At 34.2% G+C, this 24,482-nt stretch overlaps 1 protein-coding gene and 1 non-coding gene across 4 annotated transcripts in view; one reads left to right on the top strand and one right to left on the bottom strand.

Moving 5' to 3' along the window:
* The first annotated feature begins 1,854 nt into the window (after window positions 1-1,854).
* The window catches only part of LOC132697481 (netrin receptor UNC5C), a 472,678-nt gene continuing 450,050 nt past the window's right edge, over window positions 1,855-24,482 (top strand). For 2 of the 3 annotated variants that reach the window (XM_060663046.1, XM_060663049.1), the window contains exon 1: window positions 1,855-2,126. The gene's annotated coding sequence lies outside the window, so the exon portion shown is untranslated. The remainder of the gene's footprint in view (window positions 2,127-24,482) is intronic. The other variant, XM_060663051.1, reaches the window with a different exon arrangement.
* Trnak-uuu (transfer RNA lysine (anticodon UUU)) lies at window positions 9,755-9,827 on the bottom strand. Its single transcript has one exon. It is a non-coding gene; the product is annotated as a tRNA-Lys (tRNA).

Below are 24,482 nucleotides of genomic sequence, written 5' to 3' on the forward strand. Positions count from 1 at the left end.
TCATTTAGCTGCGCTCCCCTTAACCAATATCTAAGCAGATACCCTAGCTCTCAGAGATTATATAACAAAATTTACATTAAGGAGACGCCCAGAAAAAAAGATCTTCGACAGGATTTACCAACACTTTAGATTATATGGAATCTTGAAAAAAGAAAAAAAATAGGCGATGTCATATTTTCAATTATGAAGAGCAACTTAATATTTTGTTGAATTTTGCAGAGACTCCTTAGATCTTAGATGCACATATCAAAAGAACAATGCTTTGAACGTGCCTTCAAATAAACAACTGGAAGTCTTATAAATTATGTCCAGTTCAGAAATTAGAGCAACGGGATTTCAACATCATAAACGTATATAAGGTTACTAACGATTGTTTTCCGTGGAAGAGGGAGCTTTTGTAAAGAAAATTGCATTAGAACGTAAGTAATTTTCTCTTTTCTTCACCACTAAGTCGCCTCCAAAAATTCCCACCAATTTCCCCCATTGCTTCTATTTCAAAACTCTGTTGCTAAAGTCCTCACTGGATAAGTCCCATATAGATGAACACTTTTTGAATTACTATTATGAAGTGTTCAGTATCAAATTCACATGATTTTTTCAACAGTACGTCGGAGCGAACCAAACAAACAATCCGTATATTAATAAGTTTGATATGAGTTATATTATTTGGAACATAATACCAGGACCTGTTTTGGGTTGCAGATGCTTTTATTATTCTTGCAACAACTTGATACAACTTAAACGATAACCTGCTTCAACTTGCTTTTGTATTTTTGTTTACAGATTTTGGCAAAGTAGGACAGACGATGTATGGTGCGCAGGGAAGCAGTACACTGCAAAGACTTCAATAGTTTATAATTATCTACAAATTATACACATTATTATCTACAAAAAAATGATTTTCAAGAGAACCAACAAAACTTCTCCCGACGAGTTTGAACAATAGTACGCAATTTCTGTAAACAGAAAACTTTTGAGCAACGAAATTGAAAGTGGTTAAACAGTACTGAGCATTCACTGAGCAATGTAGAACATGCAAAGCCTTGAAAGACTATTCGTTAACAACAATAAAAGTTTGTGTACGACCTTTGCTAGAGGATGGCTCCCAGCAACTTTCTCTAGCAACACAAATATATCTGTATGCAGAAGGAACACTAGAAGTTGCGGCAATGCTGAAAACTATATCAGCATCTCCGGAATAAGCTAAAAATATCAAACAACAACAAAACATTTAGCTGCCTGCAAAGTTAACACGTGAAGAAGGATGGATGGCTTCGAGCAACTTTCTCTAGCAAGACAAATGTGTCTGTATGCAGAAACTAGAAGGTGCGTCAATGCTGAAAACTATATCAGAATCTCCAGAATAAGCTAAAAATATCAAACTTACCTTTGAAAACGTTAGTCGTCAGATGGCAGGGCTAGTTTAAAAAAATCCAGAAATATAAAAGGCAGCCCTCGTACAAAAAAGTTATGAAGTTTTGCCGTTTATGGAACAATTTTCCTTCCAACCCCCCAATTGTGTTCTTGAAGCATAGAGAAATTAAATATTTCTATATCAAAATCCACTGCGTATCATTTTACACAATACCGTTCAAAGGACCTTCCCTTGCGAAAACCTGATTGGTATAATGCCGAAAGCAGACTCCCATGACAGTAGATTCCTCAGGAGTATGTTCGTAAATAACTTCCCTAGCGTATCCCTTATCATTAAACAAATAAATGCGGTAACTATGCGCGATTTATATTCCTGCGGTAACGAAAAAGCTCGCGCGGCTACCGAACGGCAGGAACGGCGAGTCCCGTGGTAGACGGGCGCACTCGCAACAGGAGTCGCGGCTTGAGTTGCTCTTCGCCGTCAACGGGAAAGCTTTTCAGTTCGCGCTCGTATCTCCGACGGAGAACTTGTGTCGTCCGACGTCACGGACTTCGTTTAACGTGGCCTCCTACGAATTAAAGAAAAGAACATTTCATCCGCGTCCGCCGCGGCCTCTTTTTTTTACCCTTCGCGAATTTTCGCTCGCGTTTGTGTTTTTTTCGGAGTGCTCTGGTTGGTTCATATTGAGTTTTTGGTTTGGTTTTCAATTTTGCGGCAGCTCTTTGGATTAAGTCTAAGGCCACGCGCTCGGGTATGTTAGTTTACGAGTATAGTAATAATAATAGTATTAATTTTTCGAGCAATAAAATACAATATAATATTTCCAATTCACAATAATATCGACAAGTAGATATGTTTCGTCAAAAGACCTACAAAAAATACAATACAGAAACAATCCTTCATTGATACATTTACTCAGAAATCATTCACCCATTCTCTCACGTGTACACACTAATATTTTTTTGTGAGTTAAATTTGGTTTCGTTGGTAATAAGTCTAATAGGCAAACCATACTGTGGAACTCGTAATATAACTGTGAACTTTAGCAGATATCAAAAAGTTCTGTACATTTTCTCTTACATAAGTGGCACACTGCAAAACATTTAATGAAATTACAGTAAATATCTTTAGCTCCCGGAAGGCTGTCGCTCCAAACGACCATACCATAAGATAGTGCGGAGTTAATATGTGCATAATAAAACGATAGCACAGTCTCTATATTTACAGAATTTTTTAGTTACCACAAAATAAAAGAGTACTTATTCATTTTGTTAGTAACTGATTTGATATAACTCTTCCAAGATAGGTTAAAACGTTTAAACCCAAGAATTTTACTACATTACTCTGCTGAATAAAACCACTGTCAGAGGTTATGGAATATAATAGGATAAATTTTGTTTAGTCAGTAGACTGCATAAATATAAAATAAACATTATACATCACACTCAAAATACATCTATATAAATCCCCAAATGAAAACCATCCCTAAAATCCTTAAGCTACACATTGCAGACTAATGAAGCTAACAAATGTTTACGGATATTTCCACATAATTTATATTAAACACAAAGTCTCACCTAGATAATATAAAATTTTAAAACCAACAAATATTGCTTTAAATTTAACATTAAAATCAAACTAATGAAAATCTTGAACTGTTTTCAATGTTATAACCCACCCTTGTAAAATCCTTGTTTATTGTTTGATAGAAAAATGTCTATATTTAAAAAAAAAGAGAGAAAGGAGAGAAGTATTATTAGGGATTTAAACAAAAAATCAATTAACAACGAATTCTTATTCCGGAGTGCTTGGAACAAAACCATAACGCAGGGTGGATCAAGAAGTGGATCAAGATGTAGAAGTAGTTCCTGTTTTTAAATCCAGTTTCGATTTCTGCATCGTAGGTATAGTAACCCTGCACTCAACACATATTTCTTACTTTTTATTTGCAAAAGAATAAAGAACTTGTCAAAGAAATTATTCTACTAGGTGTTGGAAATGACCACCATTAACTGCTTGACGATATGCTAATCGGTTTAAAAACCATTCCAAAAGATTACTCGTTTTAAATTTTATGGTTTTTCCTTATGCACTTTTGATTTTAAATATCAACAGAGGAAAAAATGAAGTGGAGTTATATCTGGCGATTTTGCAGGCCATTCTACAGATTCCCTCCTACCAATCTACTGTCCGGAAAATACCTTATTTAAATATTCACGCACCTGTCGAGCAAAATGGGGCGGAGCACTACCGTGCTGAATTTGGGAAACAAACTGCGAGAGTAGGAATTACAGCATTGTGAAATTGTAAATATCGGGCTCCAATAAGATTTTCATCGAAGAAGTAAGATCCAATAATTACAATACACAATGGACATTATTATCCCCAACTTCTAATAAAATATTTAAATCTTGTGTTCTCATTCCTGCTATAAGTTTTCTCGACAAAATGCGACAAATCATTTTCTCTACTTACAGTGGCACTAGGTATTCACCGGTTCATTTTAAAATTAAATTTCTGTTTTTTATTCTTTTGCTCATAAAAGGATTGTAAATGTAAAGTAAAAGATAGGATATAGGGTATACTACATGAATTATGCGCGCTCCATAAAAAAAAAAAATAGCATCCACAATTACTTTTTTATATACTCTGTATAGTATGCGAGCATTTTTCTTGAAATCCAATTTCTGTTTTTAGATGAATTTCTTTAATACTTTATGAGTGCACTGTAGTTAAAAATAATGATGATTATTATACGCATAATAAACCTTATATTGTATAAAAAAGCAGCGATCCCGCTACGATACGATTAAAATTATTAATACTACTATCCCAACTCGTCCAAATATTTAGCAACAAATACAAGGAAGAAATAGATAAATACTTTCTACCGGCCCAGCTAGGTGTTTCAGAAGGTGCAGAGATACATTCATTCCGACTGTAAGATATTAAAAAATGTGTCAAAAATTGAGTAAGGAAATCTTGTCTTACTCTTACCCTTGGCGGAGCCTATTGAAATAATTACCTTTTACAAGTTGGAGGTAATAGTAAAACACATAATTATTATTTCTTTAAGATTTTCTTTGAATTTCTCGATATTTTATATCTATTTGTTTTGTTTTCTTCTCTGTCTTTTAACTTATATAGCCGTCCGACATGAATGTGACCAATTAATTATTAATTTCTTCTTCCACAAAAACGCCACAGATACCAACTGCGGAACAAATTCAATAATCTATTGCGCTTCTCACTCTTCTACTCAATGTATCTTCTCGATATCGTTGACAGTGTGGAATTCCTAAAAAATGCGGTACTAAAACGTCGTTTAGAACGTTGCCGCGTTAGCCTTATCGATTGCTGATTCGATTTCATACAGAAATGTACCGTAAAGAGCTTCGCAGACGGAGATGACATCATAAATTGGCGAATTAAGTCCAGTTAGATGGGCTACGATCTCGTCTGTGTCTGCGCGGAACCTTTATTGTACTGGGACAGTGCCTTAACGCCGGAGATTTAGATCAGTATAGTCCTGTTTGACATTTATATGTTTTTCTTTATTATTGTTATTATTGTTATTATTATTATTATTATTACATCAAAAAAGCAAATATTAAAACTGAACAAGAAAGAAAATTTTTGAGGCAGCGGAAGATATATTAGGATTTAAACTAATAACCCGTTTTACAGATTCATAGGTTTGATTTATTTTTTAATAAGTCTTCTATGATTGCTATGTCAAAGGTTACTTAATTAATTCAAATGGTATACTTAGTTTATGGTTGATTTAATTTTTTGTGAGTCATTTAAATATTATTAAGTTAAACAATATGTAATAACAAGTATTTTTAACCTCCCGAAACTGGCTCTTTTATATGGGACACCAACAGTGCTGAAAATAAAAATAAGCATATTTCTTTCTTTTGCGACAACTGTGGTAAAAGTATATTATGCAACAAGTATGGTAAACGCCATTTTAATCGGGTAATTCAAAAAGTTTACCAAACGTGTTGCATACTATATTTTTTGAACGACCGTTAATTTTTGGGAACATTTTTGTACGGTGTACACTAATACATTCATTGATATGAGAGTGAGAGTTGACAAACGTCAAAATTCAAGCCGTGCGGTATTGGTATTAAAGGGGGCGCTCACCGCCGGCGTCCAAGAACTTAGGCCACCAGATAGACCCCTTGTGCTGGATCTTGCCCATATCAAAGCAGGGCACTCGGTGAGCAGATGATACGGGGTATCCTGCCCTTCCATGCACCACCTGTATTCCGGGTCGTCTCCAATGCCTAGCAAGCAAAGATGCCTCCTAAGCCTGCAATGTCCTGTGTAGGCCCCTGTTATTGATCTACACTCCCTTCGGGTCAGTCTAAGCAGCTCCCTGGTCCGAGGGAGTGCGGGCCCGTCCATCATAAGCCTCGCCTGCCTCATTCCCGGAGCAACCCTCCAGCCCACCACGGCCCGTTTTCTCACCCAGGCTTCGAGAGCTCCCCGCCTCACGCACGGGACGATCCCCAAGCGGGGCTCTGGTCCCATATGCCTGCGCGAGGAGCCCTCCCTCGCTAAGGCGTCCGCTGCGTGACTGCCCCGGATCCCGGGACCCAGACGAACGTGACATTCCTCGCCTCGGCCACTTTCCTCAGTACCAATTTTCACTCCTTTAAGGCCCCCACAGACGTCGTTCTTTTTTAGCAATTTTACCCGCACGGTTAAAACGTTGAGGATAAGTTGGTCAGTGTGTGGCCAAAAACTGTCCTTTTTGCTGGCGTTCAAAAATATCTGCCACTGCTTGATTTTAACCGTCCGTTTTAAACGCGTTCGTTCAAGTCTGTCCGTGTGTGGTGGGAAAGCAGTTAAGAAGGACAGTTTTTATCAGTGTCGACTCACTTATTTTACACAGCAATAATTGGGGTTAATTTTGAGTGGTGATTTTAAAATTGTATTGTTGAATAAAAATATATTGCTGTAGTTTTTACAATGACTCTTTACGTGGCTGCTTCCGTAAGGAATTGAAAAATTCATTAAATCTAAGAAATCTGGTTCCGGTACTGAAGACCACACTTGTGGTACTACGAATATCTATTATTCCTTACAGACCAAGAAACACCGAGGAGCACATACTGGTGACGAAGCAAGTAGCAATGAAGTAAGTATTACAAAAGGTTCTATTAAATGTTGAAAATGCCAAAATAAACTTCCGATCAAAAAGGCACCTAATTTAATAAATAACAAGCCATGTAGCCATGTAAAGAATCTTGTTCGACAAGTATATTTGAACATATTTTCTTACCTTTAAGTAATGGTGTTTTAAAGGCACTGCACGTTTCTGGTATAATTTGCCCAAGGCCTACTGAAAATTTTAGATCTTCGTAACTCCTTCCCTTAGGAAGAAATCTTAGTGTGGCGGTGAGACGTTCATGTGGTGATATGAGCCGTTTTGCAATACTCAGTGAATCATTAAACATGCAATATGGTCCTTAAAGCTGCTGCTCTGTGTAAATCTCCGATATAGATTGAGGCGACTGCTTCTTAGTGCATGAACACATAGCGATTTAATTTCAATAATATCTGCGGTTCTGACTGACCTTTCGAATGTATAATTTTCAGAACATCTTAAAATAAATGTATGGCTATTCTCGACAATTATGTTCAAAATTTGATTTGAAAAATATAGATTTCAACGCTCTAATATGCTTTCTGCGGACTTAGCACGAGTTTTAACACTTGACTAAATAACTATATCTCCGATATAGATTGAGGCGACTGCTTTTTAGTGCATGAACACATAGCGATTTAATTTCAATAATATCTGCGGTTCTGACTGACCTTTCGAATGTATAATTTTCAGAACATCTTAAAATAAATGTATGGCTATTCTCGACAATTATGTTCAAAATTTGATTTGAAAAATATAGATTTCAACGCTCTAATATGCTTTCTGCGGACTTAGCACGAGTTTTAACACTTGACTAAATAACTATATTGGATTTCCGGGTTCTCCGTTGCCTTTTAGTAAACTAGTTCCTCCCTACTGTCCATCCTTTTGTTTGTAAATTGGCTGCCCATTATTATTGTAAGTATTGTCGTCTTACTTTCAATAGGTATTTGAAATTAAAATACTCTTCAGTTATATCTTCTCATTTATCAGATTTATTATCCTAGTGGTCGCTGTGATCTGATAGATGTATAGTAGATATACTAATAATCTCGCCAGTATTGTATATTCTTCCTCAAAATAAGCCATTTTTTCTAAGCAAAAATTAATATTTTTAATGAAAAATTCCTAAAATTGCTAAAATAAACTTAAACAGCTAGTAAATCACCACCACAAAAATTAAATTCTAAACAAGTGTTGAATTAGATAGGTATTGTATTAGATTCGCAGTCTGTCACACCAAGCGCCGCTTCTGAACTTACATAAAATATTTAAAATTGAGAAAGATTGATTAAATATGGTGATATATAGGGAAATTCGGGAAACATTTGGCTACATGAGGAACTGCGGGGAACTATAGGAAAATATTTTCCCTCATATATTTCCTTTGGGAAAATATTTATCTTAATTTTGAGAGGTGGCTTCCCCCTAAATACTTATTACAATATAATGCAAGTATGTAGATATTATTTTGCTATCTGGCGTTCTTGTGTAACCTCACAAAATTAGAGTAAAAAAATTCTACTCACTCCAGCCCTGTCTCTGTTCTCCCAACAACATTTCAAGAAACAGGAAAGTTTTCAAACGTCTCTCTAAATTTGGTCTCAAGAACACTTTCAATACTGAAAACACCATGGGAATATTTTTTTAAAAAACAATAAAACTAAATAACGAAAAACTCAAAAATCCGGAGTTTACAAGTTGAAATATGGATCGTCATCATTACATTTTTTGTTTTAATTTAATTATATTAAATGAATTCTCATCAAGGTAAAAGCCACCTGTAATGGTGTCTTCATTGACTTAAATAAGGAATGATTTATTATACTCCATTTAGTACTCTCGTTAGCGCATTACATAGGTAATATTTTTGAATTTGTCCAAGCTTAGTCTTATATAGCCAGTTCTCATTGTATTTGTTTGCCTTTTCTGCAACCTGGTATTTAGTAGTCTCGTTTATGTTTTACATTAAGACCTGCGATTTTTTCGTGGTCAGTTTTGGAACGATCTTTATCATTAACTTTATAACCCCGTTAGCTACGTTTTTTGAAACAGGTTTATTAAATAAAACTAAAAAAATGTAACAAAATCAATGCAGTGTGCTACCTTGACCAGGGTTTTCCTAATTTTTGTTTTGCATTTTTTTTTTCAAGGAATATTGAGATATTTTTTTCATTTTCTAACAAAAAGTGGATAAGAATTCGTAAGTCTAATGTCATCACTAAAACTATTAAAACATTTGGCTGCTATGTGAATAGGATTATTTAAACCTATATTAATTATGATCTGGCTTATTGTATATTAAAGTTTACATTATTGAAATTCCAATAGAGTTTCCAACAATTTTCATAGGAATATATATATATATAAAATTTTCAAAAATGTATTTTGCTTAATTTGCATCTCATTGGAAATTGTCTTCCCAGGTGCGACAGATGTATCTATATGCATTTGCAATTGAAATACTAAACAAAAATAAACCAAAATATTTTAATGATGTCACTTTTTCCAAATTACGCCTTTTAAAATGCTTACAAGTAAACTAAGTAATTTTTCCCTAATCTTGACTAACAGTCTGGAATAATATAATAATAATAATAATTTGTTCTACATTGCTAATTTCACTACAGATGCTTTTCGGATACTATGCGAATTGGCTTCAGTTCTTTGAAATCTTTGTTGCCTCTTTTTAATCATTCATTCTACGTTTTATTACTTAACATGCTAATAGAGGATTTTTAGTCAATTTTTTGTTGCGATTCTTAGGTTAGTTTCCGTTGTTTCAAGATAGAAATTAGCAACCTACAATTTTACACTAGCTACTACTACGCACCTGAATCGTTTCTAAACTTTATGACGTTTAATGGAAACTCGTGTTTGTGATTACACAAAACCAACATTCCCAACACATCGTGTATTTTGAAACCAAACACAAATGGAACTTCAGCCTTCACCATAAGCGCATCGGACAGGTCGGCGCGTCTCACACACGCCCATTAACGCGACAAGTATTTAGGGAAGCGTAAAACTAGAAGCTCTGCCAAGAAAGGCCTTCCCTTCGGGTGAATCTCGGAACTTTAAACGACATATGAGCGCAGTCAGGCAAGCGTGAGTGGCGCCACATTTCTTGGAAAAACAAATGAACAGTATTGTTTCGTTCGGTTCCGAAAGGTTAAACAAACACCGCGACGAAATTCAACAACACTCAAAAAAAGTTCCGCCCGAGCAGGGACTTGAACCCTGGACCCTTGGATTAAAAGTCCAATGCTCTACCGACTGAGCTACCCGGGCTTATAGAGCCCTTGCGGTCGTGTAATTGCTTTGTCGCTCGGCGTGGTTTTAGTTACATCGTCCCCATTAAAATGTACTGAGTTCAAGAATTTAATTTGAAAATGTGAGTTAAGAGGCAAAAGGCTTCAAAATTCGCTTTGTGATTAACCTACAGAATTTTTTTTCCCTTGCATTGGTAAACCTATTAAAACGAAATTAACAAATATACGATTACAGATAAACCAAATTAACAATAATAGAAAAATAAATGTTAGAAATGGGAGGTAAAATAACCCGTTGTTTTTGTTGAAATATTTCCTTTAACTAAGAATATAAAAAAAGTTTTGGTTCTTGACAACAAATTACGTATTAAACGCTTTGAAAAATATAGTTTATTTAAGACATGATATTCCAAAACGTATTATTTAAAATATTCCAGAAATACTATTTCATTCATATTGAGAATTTAAGCGGCTTCTGATCAAAAATATGTTTTCGTATATTTTTTATTTTGAACTGAATTGCAAAAACAGAGAAGATTTGTTTTACGAAGATGATTATTAACATTTTTTAAAACTGGTTGGTGCCTAAAGAAACGAGCAGATTTTTCTACGTTTTAAAATCGCAAAAAGGCTTACCTCGACGTCCAGATTTTTTTTTTTTTTGTGACATCAGAAATATTAAAAGTGTTGCGATATAATTGCAGCTCCTCTATACATACCTCTCAATATTTTATTTTGTAGTATAAATTGAACTAAAAAGTAGGTATCAAAATGCCTTATTCAATATCAAAATATGTAAATATATCAAAAAGTAATAAAACCAAAGGAATATACAGAAATAATTATTTTTCTTCAAGAATGTCATTTTTTATATGGAATTTAAAAATTCGTGAATGTATTATTTTTAAAAATTAGGCATTTCTCTCCTAGTTGATGGTTAGTATCATTTTTAGGCAGTTTTATTAAAGTGTGTACTTTTAAAAGCCCTAAAACTGTATGTTTCTCATTTTTTTGCAATTCCATATTGATTGCATCCAGAATGAGAAAATAGGTATATATTTCGAAATTATTTAACTTATCAAATTTGGTGTCCAAAATACCATCACTATACTTAATTTCTTAAAATTTGGGTAGTTTTAGATCTTGTTGAAATTTACTAAACCCCTTTTATAATAATAATCTAATTTATCTCCTAACTGGGTTATTATACTTTTTATATGTTATTATTATTTGATGTAAAACCAATGTTAACATTTAGAAGAAGAAAGAATGCCACTCCATAGCTTTTTGTGCATTTAATTTAACTGTTGAATTTTGCGCGTTATTTGATATAATAATAATAATTAACATTTTTAAATTCTGCATGTTCAAAAATCCACAGTTATTGAATTATGTCGCTTTAGCAGTGGCAGTTTTGGAGATGTAATTTAAGCGTTCCGGTACTTTTTACTCAAAAAACCTTTTTGCCGTAATTCAATACTCAATAGAAGCAAAGTTTTGATATAATGAGATTTTACCAAATTTGACACTCGCAATTCATTGCAACAAAAATAAATTTGCATTCGATTTAAAATAACAAAATTATGACGTGTAACGTAAATATGGAAAATCTTACAACATTCCTACTGGTATTTTTGCTTGTTCAAAAACCCAGGTATTGAATTACATCGCTTCAGCTTTGGCAGTTTTATATTTAAGCGTTCCCATACTTTGTACTAAAGGGGTATAATTATTACATTGTAATTCAGCCGTCAGTAAATTGTTTCGCCTCTTTATCACACTATTTAAAAAAACATTTAACTTAGTAAAATGACCGCTATTGTCTCTTATCGAGTCGTTGCTTGATATTTAAAATTTTGAATAATAATTAGCCTAAAATTTTGAATGATGATTAGCTTCGATTTCGTTTAGGTACGACCCGGGCGCACAGTTTAAAAACAAGCAATAAAAAAATTGTTATATAACATTTTTATTTTAATGCTGTCTGCACGCCACACATCATTCATAGGACAGTTGCCCTATTTGTCCTAATGCAAATCCGCAAATTCAAGTTTATTAAGATAAAAATAATTTGCGGAAGAAATTATTTTTTTTAATTGGTCGAGCTACCCTCGAATCTGATCAGGGAACCAATGATCAAAACACCAAATCTCATAGTTCAAAGCAGCGTCGTTCCGACCTGACAAAAGTAATATCTCGAAGAGGAGGAGAACCGGAGATAAACGCCAATTTGTTACCGACAAAAGGAAACCTGCAGACAAGCACCGCGACGAACGTTAAAAATCCATTTTTCGCTTCTTCGCCGGGGGGCGAAATAAAAAAGGTGAAAATATTCCCTTATTAAATTACGTTCTCCAGGATATACAAGTGGCAGACGCACAAAAAACCCCACTTATCTCTTTATGGAAGAATAGCTACGAAAGTCATTAACGAGGAGTGCGCCTATAATTGCAACTTTTCCATCGTCCGTCTATTCATCTTTTTAGGCATTTAAAACTACCTGGCTCGGCACCCTCGTTCGCTTATCGTGCCATCTTGGCCACGCGGGGGTGCAACCCGATGGTTTTTCGTGTAAATGCACAGCCGAAAATATAAATCATTCGCGCGTCTGTCATTTGGTTGGCGTTTCGGATAGAGTTACGCGGCAGGACCGACGGCATTGTTTTAAAACTTCAGGTAGATGTTTTTGTCCGTGGGAGAAAGGACCTAACGGAGAAGATGTGCCTTCAAAATGTCTTTATAGAACTTTGGAGCCGGCGTTCGACGCAAAAAGCGAACCTTTTTGGTTGATAACTGAAGATTTAACTTGTGGTAAACCGCAAAGCTAAGTGTATACACCGCAATTAATATTTTATGTATAATTCCTCCCAATTCCCTCCAAATATTTTTAAATTAATTTTTTGCTGAACTACATTTATTGCTCTATAAATAGAAATACTACGTAACATGGAAAATTGAAATTGCTACGCCACTGGCATTCATTTTGCATAAAGAAATAGAGTTTCTGGGTTTCCCAAATATGTTTTCAAAACATTGGATCGTCGGGTCGTGACGGTATGTCTTGAAGAAAGTGGGCATTGTGCCGTTAAATTTCTTTTTAAAATGCCAAGACTTTGTAAAAATATTCCAGATACGTTCTTTTGTGGTCAAGAAATTAATACGTAAAAGTGCACACTTGTTTCAAAACAAGTTTAAGCTTTGTGTTTATAAGCAACCACAATATTTTCACAATCAGAACTGAATGACTTAGTAAGAGATTTACATTTAGGATCTTTCCGAAATTTTAGTATCTAGACTTCGAAATAAAAATTTACTGATACAAGACGTTAAAATCTCATGTCTCAGGCAGCGCCAAACGTAATTTAAAGGTTATTTTAAACAGAATAGTTCATTTTTTTATTGCAGCGATTTTCCTAATATAATAAAGAAACTTGATACAGACTACAATGCTGAGGACCTTATAGCGGTTTTTCTGCACAATGGCAATGTTCTTGCTTCTGTACCTATTGCTTATTCTGTGCAAATAACAGAATGCTGGAACTACTGCTCGAGAACATCAAATATAAGCACTATAGTTCGATAATTTGTGGTAACCCAAAAAGTGTGGGACTTCTACTAGTTTTACTCAAGATTTAATTTAACTCCCTGATCAAAAAATATTCTTCACGGTAGTCTTATGGATCCACGAAGAATTCTCTTACCACCGTTGCATGTTAAATTAGAACTAGTGAAGCAGTACGTTAAAACTTGAAATAAAGATGGAGTATGTTTTAAATTCCAATGTGGAAAATTTCCCGCCGTCTCTAAGTTAAAAGAAAGGAATTTTTGTAGGTCGATAAGGCGATCAAGAATTTGTGAATACGATAATCGAATCTAAAAAGGTTGCATTGATTGATGTTATAAAATGTATTCTAGCAAAACCAAATATCCAAATTGCAAGAATATTGTAGAAAACATGTTAGAGAAATTTAGGAAAATAGGATGCAATATGAGTATAAAATTACACTTTTTACTAAAAATTTACTTAACTTTTGTTTGAGGCTTTGTTATTTAATTTAGATTTTTTAATTCGTATTTTGTTCTTGTGCTAATAAAATGGTGTCTAAAACAACCGAGATTTCCATTTGTGAATTCATTTAATGTTCATAAAAAATCTTGCCACAGAGAAAAATTTAAATTTGGGAGTCCTAAATTATACAGAATTAGATGTGAGAGTAAAATCAATTTTCAAAAGTTTAAAAATTGTTGCCTGTGTTAACATATGAAACTATTGGGCTGTTCGGAAAGTCATTTCGTTTTTTTTTTTGGGGAACATGAAACACAGTTTTCGTATAATGAATAAATATTTTATTAAATTATATATTGGCCATTCTGGTTCAATACCTTTTGTCATCTTTCTGGCACTAACATAATTCCCCTCTCATAAAAGTTTTGGTCCTTGCTGGCAAAAAACTGGTTCAGATGGTTTTTGACATCTTCATTTGAGGTAAAGGTTTTGCCATCCAAAAAATTTTGCAGGGACCGGAACAAATAGTAGTCGGAAGGCGCCAGATCTGAAGAATATGGTGGATTTTGCAGTGCGTCCCATTCAAGCTGTAAAAGTTTTTGGCGTGTGACCAAACTTGTGTGAGGTCTCGCATTATCCTGGTGCAACACTACACCCTTCCTGTTGATTAATTCGGGCCTCTTCTCTTTAAGTGAATCATTCAATTTGTCCAGTTGATGACAATAGACTTCTGAATTAATCGTTGTATTGTCCGGCAAAAGCTCAAAAAAAACGATTCCTTTGACATCCCACCAAACGGAGAGCATCACCTTTTTTTGGTGAATGTTGGCTTTTGACACGCTTTGAGCCGGTTCATCTTTTCTGCTTCATGACCTCTTGCTTTTAAGATTGTTGTATACAACTCATTTTTTGTCCCCAGTAATAATCCGCTTCAAAAATGGATCATTTTCTTGACGTTTGAGGAGCGAATCACATACGTCAACGCGACGACACAAATTTCGCTCCGTAAGGACATGGGGCACCCACACATCGAGCTTCGAGGCTAAGCCCATGCCTTTCAAATGGCCATAAACAGTCGAATTCGACAAATTTAATCTATCACCGATCTCTCGTGTGGTTATTCGCCGATTTGCATCAACTAATGCCTTTATCGCATCTTTGTCAGCTTCGACCGGCCTTCCAGACCGTGGTGCATCTTCGACATCAAAATTGCCGGATCGAAATTTTGCAAACCAGTTCTGGCACTGGCGTACTGTTAACGCGCCTGCATACACATCCGTCAATTTTTTTATCGCTTGGACAGCATTTTTACCTTTTCTGAAGTAAAAAAGTAAAATATGACGAACATGCTGCTTATTGCTCTCCATATTTAAAAGGGCACCAACCAAAAACTACTGCGTAGAATTAATAGAACTTTTTCACACACAAGCCTTGCAATATCAGCTCGCAAAACATATAATGGTTATGCGGCTTAAGTGTGAAGTTGGTTTCGAAAAAACGAAATTAAGTCCTCTGACGGGAAAAAACGAAATGACTTTCCGAACAACCTTATAATATAAACAAAACATAAATAAACAAAATCAATGTTTGGTTAGGTATCTACAATTCAAAATAAGTTAGCGCAATTAAAAAATAATATATAAATAGTGAAATTCGTATATTACTATACAGGGTGGTCCGTAAAGAATTCGCTAACAAGCATTCCAAAGCCACAACCAAAGCCAAAAGTGCAACAATAAGGGACATTTTCCTAAAGCATATTTTTATTATTTGTGATCATTCACTATGTCCATAGTATATTAAGAGTTCGATTTTTTTTTTCACTTTAAAAGAAAGGTCAAAGATTTTTTATTTAGATTAACGAATGTGTTCATTTCTAATCCATCGCCTACTTCTTTTGAATGAATATTTTGCTCCGGCGAAAACGGTATGTTTTATTGAAAGAAGTATATGGACCGCTACTGTTTACGATATACGTAAATGATATGTTAAATTTAGACACCAATAATACAGTTTTCATTTTGCCGATGACACTGTAATTTTTGGACGGGCAAAAACATGGCAATTGTTAAAGTTACAAATTGAGCAGGCCCTAAAGACTCTCAAAAAGTGGTATCAGTACAATAAACTTTCATTGAATTTACAGAAGATCAAATACCTACCTTTCTCATTCTACAAAAATCGGCTCCCAAACATCGGAAACCTAACAGTTGAAATGACAGAAATTCCGCAAGTAATTATCTTGGTATTACTATTGACTGCCAGCTCAAGTGGAATCTGCAAATTAAATCTATAGTAATTACTTAATTAATTAATTAATTACCTACTAGATTTTTTAAGCCGAAATCAGTTGGAAAACCTATATATGTCATTAGTACAAACTCACCTCTCCTATGACATCCTAGGTTGGGGCGGGGTCTCTAAAAACCACCTGAAAAATCTAAATGTGTTGCAAAACTTACCCATCGGACCTACTATTTGAGGAGAATGAAATTCTCGATATACGTCAGTTATACTGCTTTAGTATATTAAAAGACATCCAAAAAGGAAAAATTCTTGTTCTTAATGCTAATCACACTTATCATACCCGGGAACAGACAAAACAAGGACGTCTATCCCACAGTTAGAAAAAAAACACGCGCACAACGATCATATACGTATTTCTCACCTAGGTTATATAACATGCTACCAGCATATATAAGAGAACAAACCATCTTTACGAAATTTAAAAAAGATGTCAAAATATGGATGTTTCAGACGGGCGGACGACTTTTTGATGACCTCACTAACTTAAAATATCAAAGGTAAATAAGACTTGAATTATATTTAATCAAGCATAGTTTTCTTTTACCTAAATCCTAAATTATGTATATTCACATGCGTAGTAAGTTAATGTTTTTATCCTCGTTTTATTTTTATTTTTATTTTTGCTTACATGTAGGAGTAGATAATATATTACTATAAATGTAACAAGCAGATTCTTTGCCTCGTTGTCATTTAAATATTATTGGTTTGGTTTAATATTGGTGTGTCCCGCATAAGCATTTCGCAATGCTTCAGTGAAACAAAACATTTATTCCACTTAAATCAATTTTATAGATTATGTTATTGTAAAGTTTAAATTGAATAAATATTGTTATTATTATTATTATAAGTCTTTTGAAATATCATCGTTAACACGAGTTTAATTTGAGATAGCTTTTTGGCACATTCACTACTACTAAATAAATATAATATTTATTTGAACCAACAGAACCGACCATTTTTAAGTGATTAGTTTTTCAATGTTTCGCAAATATTATATTTTTTTATTTTTGTGGTGTTTTAAATTAGCTACTCAACTATAAAAAATAATATTTATAAATCTCAGTAGGTGACGAGTTCGATCGTGGTTTTAGTGATTGCAATATTTCTTTTCGGTACCCAAATTAATTGACTTTTTCAAAAATCAATTTACTTTAATCTCAATTTTAACAAATTTCAGGAGATGTTGATGAGAATCAAAATGCTGAGTATTTTAGGATTCTGCAAAAATCGCCGTCACCTATTGGTCGAAGATTTTTAATTATATAGAATATTATTATGCTTAAGTTCTTCGGAATTACACATAAATTCTGCGGAATTCCACGAAAATTCACTGGAATTCCAGGTAATTCCACCTTAATTCCTTCACAGTCTCCACCCTCCGAGATTAAAGTTTAAAAAAATTCATCCGTAAAGCGTAAAGATAAACCAAAAGAAACCTCTCAGTATTCTCCACCAACTTGTAAAAGGATGTATTACGAAACAAAATACAAAATTTAAACTCATAAGGTTGGCCACCACTGGCAACAAAATGCTCACAAAGTTGGAAGGGAAAAAGCAATTCGTGTCATCAAACTTAAAAAAAACAGCTTAGTCTTGAAGACCCAAATTTTTGTAACTTTAAAACTAGGAGGATTCTCAGACATTTAACGAAGAGGACGTGCCCAGAGTTTCAAACATTGAGAGATTGAGAATTTTCTTACATGAAACTGGAAGGAAAAAACTCTTTTTAATAATAAGTTAAAAAAAAGTGCTCAAATTGGTTCAAATTGCTTTATGATATAAAAGAATAAAATAAATAAAAACACCCTTATTACATTGTTTAATTTAAGGAAAGCGCCGAAAGTGGCTCTAAGAACGAAGGGAGAAAGATTAGGTGCACATCGTAAAACGAAAATTTGGTAGTACTTTTTATTGATTTTACACCGCCGCGAATTATTAAAGTTAAAGTTAAGCCTATCAAATTGTAAAATATTTCAACGCATGTGACTACGCAGAAAATGTAATGTGTAACTAGATATTGAAATCAAAAAATGTGAAACCGAAATGAATTAAATTTTGAATAACAAGTAATATATTTTTTTAATTTTAAATAAATATTTTACAAAAGATCTGAAAAGGCGTAGAAACTCTGAAGTAAACTAAAACATTGAAAAAGTTGAGGAAGTCGAAGTTTATCTCATCGTTCACACAGAAAATATTGGAATTTAATACTTTTATCTCGTTCACAGGAGTGTTCCTCATTTATAATGTCATCGGCAAAAGTATACTTGTTGTTGATAGGTTTTTGTTTTTCTCTATAGCTTCAGTGTGTCTTCGTAAACATTTTCCTATAAGTTTGGCACATATAACAAACAGTACAGTTGGCAGTTAAGAAAATAAACTTCAGATCTGTCTCAAGGAGAGGTTAATTGCAGAGGAAATTTATAAGATGCATGTAAATTAATAAAGATTTACATAAAATGTGTTTGATTTTGTACCATATGTTGTCTAAAAAGGAATAATGCCATGTTCTGTTGGTCTTTTCCAAAGAGACCAAGCTTCTATTCAAAGATATGTTTAAATGTTTGTAACACATTTTGTTGTTCCATGAAACTAATAATATTCAGTTCATTATTAAAATTCTATCACTCTCTTTCTGGTGGAAAAAACTGTGGAATGGAACAGACAGCACATAGAAAAATTAGGTTTTTGATTAGAATTAGTAAATCTAGGAATAATCATATCAATGGATAAACAGGATATAAAAACACGTGATTCCACCAGGCTTTTAACCTCGCTTTTAACACAAATATGGAGTCATTTAGTGGTCATGGAACCACTGATCGCACTCTGGATACATAATTTTCCACCAAGTTAATAACGTGACAAAATTTATTTATTTTGCGCTTTCCTTTTCCGTCATGACAGCACGACTATAGCCCATATGCATCAAACTTTGACTGTAACAAGTCTCTGTGCATAAGTAAATATAGTCCAGACACTAACGTGGTTTAGGCACAAATGGGACGCACTAACGAACATTGGTTGCCAATAATTGGCTGCTATTTCCAAGTTTACAATATTATACAGTTGGTTTATGTAGAGGAACGTTGGAAATTTTATACTGTGCAAGAACTTGACTTTAAAAATTGAACTTGGCCTTTTTATGCATTCGATTTTTCAATTGCAAAAATTGTCGTGTAACAATTCCATATGGTATACCTATCTGATCTTAATGTTTGGCAGAGTCCTTTTTTAACACCATGTTTAATAATTCTAGATAAATTAATATTTCATAAGTGCCTTGTGATAGCAAAATTACTGTTTAACTCAACTGAGGCAATGATTGTAAAAACAAGCAGCGTACTCCATAAACGACACTTTGTGTGGCCCACATCAACAACAGCAACAACAACGCATCGACAGATCTCAATTAGCCGTCGAAGATAAAGAAAATGTTCGACGCCGTTTCACGAAGCAAACAAAACCACAAAAAATAACAAATACACGCAGCAGGAAGTGTCAGGCCACAATATTTATGTATTCAGTTTCAATTTATTTATTTTTTTCAAACTCTATTTAACTTGATTCGCTTTCTGACCGTTCTGTAATATGAAGCAGCGCAAAATTATTTGATTTTCAGGTGTAGGAAGTTGGATTAAATAATCGCGCTTCTTTTTTGCTGAAAAGTTGCCTTTAAAGACGAAGTAAATTGTCCCATCGCATTTTATAAAAAAATATTTGTCATTATAATATTAGCTTGCTAAAAAAACTAAATAAAAGTGCAAATGTTTAGTTAAAAAATAAGTTATATACAGAGATGCACTATAGAAAGCCGAACAAATTTCACCGGAATTCTTATATTATAGTAATAAGAATCAAAAAATATGTTTTTCTACCCCCTTTCGTATAATACCTAATTACACACCGATCAAGCGTGCGGGAAGCGTCACTTTACCACGCCAGTTTCGTTTCCCACGCATCCGAGCCACCGCGGACATTTCCGGGATTTTACCGCAGGGGTTTGGGAGTAATCGGATGTTTTCGGAAATATTTCCCACGCCTTGAATGTTGACATTTATCAATTCTGAATGTCTTGTTAGTGAATGTATTCGTGTTTGGCGAAAATGTACCCAAACACTAACGGTCGTAGAGAAAGTGTAGTATGCAACACGTTCGGTAAACTTTTTAAGTCACTCGTTTATTAAACACTCTCTCCGCTGCGCTGCGCTCCTGTCAAATAAACTCGTGAGTCAAGTGCCGTTTACCGCACTTGTTGCATAACATACTATAATGTAATACGTTTCATAACATAGTCGTCAGAATTGAGAATCATCAAAATTCAAGCCATGGGTAGTACTCTTAAAACATTCAGACAACTTACAGATGTACAGATGATACTACATGGATTATTAAAATAATATATAGAAAAGATTTCGGTTAATCTAGAGAAGCTTTTATTAAAGTTTTGAAGACAACTACGAGACTAGGGGAAGGTCCACTTATATCACGACATGTTCGAAGACGATTGGCCAGCATTCAAGTAGATATTTTGTACCGATTCTACATAATATGCTTCCGGATCATATTACTGCTATTATGCATATGAAAATGTAAAATATTTACATATAAATATTTTAATAAATTTCAATAAATATTTTAATAAATTAAGATAGCTCAAAATATTAAGGTAGCATAAATATTAAGATACCTCAAAATATTTAAGATCACTGCGCGCTTCTCGTAATGTGTGTATCTATTGATCTTGAGAATATCAAACATACAGAAAAAGTAAAGCTGCATCTATTGCTCTCAAGATAAATAATGGAATTTCCTATCATTATTATGCATGTATTTTTTTTTCAATTACAATTTTTATTTACTATAGATAGATATGATAATTTTGACTAAAAGAATCCTCCGAAGCAGCATAAGAATTAAAAACTATACCAAAAATTACAATTTTGTATGAAGTTATATACAGGGCGTTCAAAGAGAATGGCAATATTTAAGGGGGTGATTTCTCATATCATTTTATCAAAAATGTCCACGGTGTTAAATTTTATTTTAAAAAATGTTTTTAAAATTTGACATCGTTGTTTCTACTGATAAGGTTCTAATTTGGCGATTAAAACTAATACTTTTTCGTCTCTTGAATTTTTCTCATATCTTGCTTTGTTCAAGAAATTAAAAAGACTTCATTTATAAAACCTTTTTTCATAAAATGATGTGATTAATCACCCCTGAAATATTAATGCCTTTTTCATAAACACCTTGTATATATATCATAATGAAGGGAATATTGGGTTCTATTTTGCCTTAAGCAAACGATAATTAGAGAAAATATAAGCCGTTAAATATATAAATAAATAGGCATCTCGTCGCCATATCTACGCGACCGCCGTCCTATATCGTGTGAGGCGCTAGAACGGATTGATTCGCCGATTAATATTCAAAACGCGTCGATGACGGCGTCATAACGCATGGTTATTGCACTTTATGAATCGTAAAGCTACATAATTTTATTATTTAAATTAAAATTTCGCCGCGAGTGCGGGCCATAAATTTTTAGACCGTTTCCTTACAATAAAAAACAACGCCATTCATGAGAAAAATGTTTATGTTGTTGTTGTTCTACCTCTTCGCTTGGTTTACATAAATCTCACGGGTGGTTGACTTGCGTCCGCGCGTTAATTTTCTATTGCGAGTAATGTACCTCCTGTTTTCAAGTGCGAGGCCAAACGCGAAGATGTTGGGTCAGAAAGGTCACTCGGCGTTTCAAAAATCAAACATTTCCGGAATATTACCGCACAGGTTCGGCAGCAATCGGATGTTTTCGGAGATATTACCGCACCACTTGAATTTTGATGTTTGTCGTTTCTTACGAGCAAGTCAGTGAACGTATTAAATATAGTATGCAACACGTTTGGTAAACTTTTGAAGTTATTCGTTTATTAAACAATTGCTCGGCTGCGCTCCGCTCGTGCCAAATAAACTCGTGCGTCAAATGCATTTGTTACATAATATACTATTAATGCCCTACAAAAATATAAACTCTTTACTAAACCTTAAATTTAATAGAATAATTTACCAATTTTTGTTTTTGTAACTACATACATAATTCCATTATGTATGTATTTCCGTAATGTCAATCCGCTTGTGATGTTTTCTGCTGCCTTAATTAGTAGTTTTGTAAATAAATGATCTATAAAGTTATTTCGTCTTTCTTTCATTGTTAGGGAACCAAAATCCATTTCCCCATAATCGCACAGAATATCGTCACTTGCTGTTCTATTGACTGCGACAACTTTGGTACAGAGGGTAAGTTCTATGTTACAGATCTTACGCAGCATCTCCTTGATAGGGGGTGTATCTCATCAAACTTTGCTGCAGTTAAAAACCACAAAGCTTCTATAAATTCAGTAATGTTCAATATTGGACCTGTATATATAGATGTAGAGATCATTCTCGATACGGTTAAAGGTCAGAATTTTCTACAGTTTGTATTGATGGATATCGTCGGCTCTGCCGGTCTGAAACTTAACACTAAGTGGCTATGTTTCTATCTTAGATCCGAAATGTTTGATTTCTTCCTGTCAGTACTTGGACAGAGAAAGGTCCAGTCTTTGCGAAAGCAAATGTGCAACCCTGATCTGATCTAGTCTGCCTGCACACGGTTGTTTGATCTGTGTGGGGTAACTGTTGAGGATGAACTATCTCAGATAATAATGAATTTTTGAGACAAATGTTTGTGGTCTTTTTTATCTTTTATCCTTTATCTGATATAAAAATCAGACATTGTGCTTTTTGATTGCAAAATATATTAGTACGACAGGGACCGTTGTAATTAATCGAGACTTAACGTTGTTGCCCAACTTCAAAGCAGCTCTTTGATTAATAACGTCATAGTCTCCGAAACATGGCCGCGATAAGGATCGAAACCCGCGTTTTCTGTATGTTCGCCTTCAGGTGTTAAAAGGAAAACGGTGAAAAATAGTTTCCCCGCATGCGAACAAGAAATATTGGCTCAGTTAAAGGCCTTTGATTTCCTTAATCGTGTTCTGTTAATTATTTACACGGGAAATTTACATATTTTTACAGTTTGAATAAATAACTGCCCGGCGCTTCGGAATAAATTTGACTTTAAATTTATTTAATTCAGTTTCCGCTCGCGAGAAAAGCAACGGGGCTAGGATGCTTTAAAATGAACTGCGACCACGGTTTAATAATTGTAGACGTGAAGTAATGGAATGTGTACAGTTTTAATAGCAATAATAATAACGAATATGTAAAGTAATTTATTTCTTCACAAGTAAGGTAAATTACCCCCGCGTATAACTGCATATTATAGTAGGAAAGTAGAAGGTGAAGGAGGTAGGTTTTGGAGGTAGCGATTTTTGAGAGGCGACTTTTTGAGAGGGAGTGCTTTTAGTGGGCGAGCTTCTAGAGCAATAGCGAGAGCGAAAACTGTTGCAGGCGTAAGTTTAAGAAGAGAAGAAAGAGGACTGGACTGGGGGGCTGCTTTTTACACATCATAGTTGTTAGAGGGGTTTTAAGAGTGCGTGTTTTATAGAGATTTGTAGAGAAAAAAAGGCGGCTCTTTAATTGCGGTAGCTTTTATAAACAGACGTTTCAGAGGAGGAGCTAAGAGCACGGGCTTTTGGGGCACCAACTTTTAGGTAGATTTTAATCCTGTCGACCAAGAAGGTAAGCTTTTAGAGCGAGAGCTTTTAGATCAACCTCTTTAATTGCGAGATTTTAGAGGAGAAGCTTTTGAACAAGCGCTTTTAAATAGCTTTTAGAGATGGAGGAGAAGTAAACTGTTTTGAAGTTAATACCAGGAATGAAACCGGACAAAAGACAAGAACAAAATACGGAAAACTTGCATTTAAGATTACTGCTTCTTAAAATAATAAAAATTGAAACTTAATATTCAGCACGTCTTAACATAAGAGAATGCCAGGTGAGTAAGGTGAGTAAAAGCTTAGTCAAAACTAAAAATCCAAATTGCGATTTCTAACTCAGCTTTTGATCGATTTTCAGGTTTCATAATTATTTTATATTATTTTTATTTTAGTCAGAAATGCGAAAAACCTATGTAGACCTTGAATGTTTGGAATATTAGCAATCTGTGACATAATGGCTTTTTTATCGCAACAAATCTGTTACTAGAGTATCCCGGGTAATTTGTTGCCCCTATTGTATTCTAATAGTTCGGTCTAACCGAATAATACTTTCATTGTAAAAAAATCGCCATAGTGGGTTTTATGGTCTTATTCCAGTTTCGTATTGCTTAAATAGGGAGATACTATCCCAATAACTATGTGCATACAATTTTCAAGTTTGTGGCTTAAAAATGCCTAATCTTGTGTGTTCGGTATC

The sequence above is a fragment of the Cylas formicarius genome, unplaced genomic scaffold, assembly GCF_029955315.1.
Source record: "Cylas formicarius isolate icCylForm1 unplaced genomic scaffold, icCylForm1.1 PGA_scaffold_1__22_contigs__length_36826433, whole genome shotgun sequence".
NCBI classification, from domain to species: domain Eukaryota; kingdom Metazoa; phylum Arthropoda; class Insecta; order Coleoptera; family Brentidae; genus Cylas; species Cylas formicarius.